Source organism: Hirundo rustica, chromosome 6 (assembly GCF_015227805.2).
Source record: "Hirundo rustica isolate bHirRus1 chromosome 6, bHirRus1.pri.v3, whole genome shotgun sequence".
NCBI classification, from domain to species: Eukaryota; Metazoa; Chordata; class Aves; order Passeriformes; family Hirundinidae; genus Hirundo; species Hirundo rustica.
Window position 1 is genome coordinate 4840152 of NC_053455.1, and position 2734 is coordinate 4842885.

The 2734-nt window shown below is 51.2% G+C and overlaps 1 long non-coding RNA gene across 1 annotated transcript; it reads left to right on the plus strand.

The window, feature by feature from the left end:
- Positions 1-254: 254 nt before the first annotated feature.
- LOC120754573 (uncharacterized) lies at positions 255-2368 on the plus strand. Its single transcript, XR_005701475.2, has 3 exons — positions 255-356; positions 1988-2159; positions 2268-2368. It is a non-coding gene; the product is annotated as an uncharacterized LOC120754573 (long non-coding RNA).
- Positions 2369-2734: the final 366 nt, after the last annotated feature.

Consider the following 2734-nt stretch of genomic DNA (forward strand, 5'->3'; position numbering starts at 1 on the left):
CCTGAAAATATTTCTCTCCCCATTTTTTTTGTGGTGCTACAAGTGCTTTCAGGTTTTTCAGGCTTGCTTTGTGAGGGGTCTGGCCCCACAAACCACGAGAGTTTGCACTGCTGGTGGCTGAACCATCCCACGTGGCAAAGCACTGATGCAGAAACACACATGGGTTTGCATTTCGGTATTAGTAGATCCTTGCTGAGAATCTCATATTTTTTCCCAACAGCTATAAGTTGACAGGAGGTGGAAAAGGCCTGGAGCAAAGGAAAAAATATGTGTCCTTCCTTGTGAAAGGTCTTCAGGGACTGAGGGAGAATACCTGGGGAAGGCGAGTGGCTGTGGTGCAGCTGCAGTCTGCCCAGGTGAGGAGATGGATCGGGTTTGCTGATTTATTGGGGTCTGAGCATGAAATTTCCAACACTGGTGCTGTGCCATAGGCAAGGAACCTCCCAGCCGTGGGCTGCCGCCCTGGCAGGTGTGTCAGGTAACACCCCCACACACACAAACACTTCTTCAGCAAGGCTGTGCTCCTCCTGGGAGCCCTGGTGTAGGACCACAAGGTTTTCCCTTTTTAGAGCGGTGGGGTAAAGGACTTTATGGCATAACATGACAGCCCTGAGGTGCAGAGGAGGTGACACAAGAGTGAGTTTGCCTTCTGTCCCTGGAGTCATTTAACACAAGCGTGTCTGTAAATGCAGAGAGCACAATCAGACTGGGGAAATGCCAGTGTGCTCCACATGCTGTAAACCTAGGCCTGGTCCTGTGTTCCTCTGCCTGTAACCAGGGTCGAATACTTCTCCTCGCTGCTTTTCTTTAATTTAATATTCCTTGCACTAGGCTGTTCCCCTTAATGTGCCTAATGTAAAACATGCTTGTTTGCTGACTGTGGCAGGAGGCTCTGGCTCAGGCTGCCCTGCACGTCGCCGAGGAGTCTGATGCTGGGGAGGGTGATGGGTTCTGGGACGTTTGACACTGGAATGACATATTGGGAATATTTACTGGGCAGAGCGAGGGAGATGAATTATTTTGTTGTCAATGATTAGATCTGGGCTGGCTGGAAACTCGCTGTTAGACTGGAGGATGTTAATTTTCAGGAAACAAAAGTGGATCCTTTCCTAGATGGCTACATTTACAGACATATTTGTGCTCCCTTTTAATAAAGCCAAAGCAAGTATGTCTGCCCCTTGCTGAAATCCGGGCCTTTTCCCCAAACACAGGCTCACAGCCCCAAGCAGGGTTTGTGGAACGTACAAGGGAGCACAACAGGATCCCAGTGGCAGGAGGATGGGGCTCCCCTTTGGAAGTTTCAAACTGGAATCCCGGTCCCCAGAGCAGAGGTCGGCTTTGGAAAGGGCAAGCAGTGTTTCCAGACGCAGAGGAATGAACTCAGATCCGTCATTGCCAATTTTTTAATTGTTTTCTGAGGTTTGCTGCCGATCTCCCAACAGGGCGCGATGCAAACCGCGCTGCTCTGCCGTGGGTGGCATGTGTCCCCGGTGTCCCTGTCTGCACAGGCGGACGGGGCAGTGTTTGGGGACAGTGTCTGGGGACAGGCTGCCTTGCGGGGACACGTCAGAAATCCCCACCCTTGACCAGGGCTGAGCAGGGGAAATGTCCCTGCTCCTGGATCGCAATGCAGGGACGCGTCCCCTTAGGCTGTGGTTTCACAACTCCATCAACACCCTCTTAAAGACCGTCTTTCGTCTTCCCAACAGCTCACCTTTTTTTTTTTTTTGTCATTCGAGTGGATTGCGGAGATCACTCAGGTGATAAAACCTCTTTTTTTTTTTTTTTTTTTTTTTTTCTTTTTTTTTTTTCTTTTTTTTTTTTTTCTTTCTTTTTTTTTTTTTTTTTTTTTTTTTTTTTTTTTTCCCTACCTAATGAGGCTTTCCCCCCTAAACCACATCCATTCCCAGGCACCCTGCAGCGGGCAGGGGATGAAACCCGTGAGACCACAGCTTTAACGCCTTTCTCTCTCTCCTGCCTATGGCAGAACCGGGGGATTCTCAGACGTCCTTGTGGAGAGCTCAAGGTTTGAGTTTGCAGTCAGTGGAGCTGGATGCAGCCACGGTGGGAATAACGAGAAGTTTGCATGGCCGTGTGGACACCTGCAGTGCCAGTCCTGAGGTGGGATCGCAGCCCCACAGCAACCCAGATAAGCAAAGGTGAGCTTAAGAGTCGTATAAAACTTGGTTAATACGGGACCCTTTTACTCCCCTTTGGTTCTAGACTTCCGAGAGAGATTTAGTTCGAGCTTTCTGATTTTCTTTCAGACAAAATGTGCTCCTCTTAACAATTCCTGTAACTCGGGGATTCAGAGATTTAATAGATGCACTGAACCCCTCTCCCTCCCAGAACTGGGTCCGGTTGAGACACGACAGCGCCTGGCGAGGACGAGCAGAAATTCCCATTCTCAGCGCCAGCGCCGAGGCTGATTCCCTTTGCAGCCAGAGCAGGGCACGGTAAGCTCTCATTTGCCCGGCGGGTCCCCTTCTTTACCCTCTATCAGAGCTCCTGCCGTCAGCCAAAACACACTCGGGGCTTTCCAGGGACTAATCCCAGCTCCCGGTGCTGCCCCCGGCCCCGCAGCCAGCGCCGTGGGTGCCTTTGTGCGAGTCCCAGCCCCGGCAGGAGCCGACTTCAAAGAGCCCACCAAGCTTCCGCAGGTCAGCGAGGAGCCGGCGTGCTGCTCTCCCAGCAGGCTCTTCTTAGGGGAGCTGATACCCTGTTAATTACATCC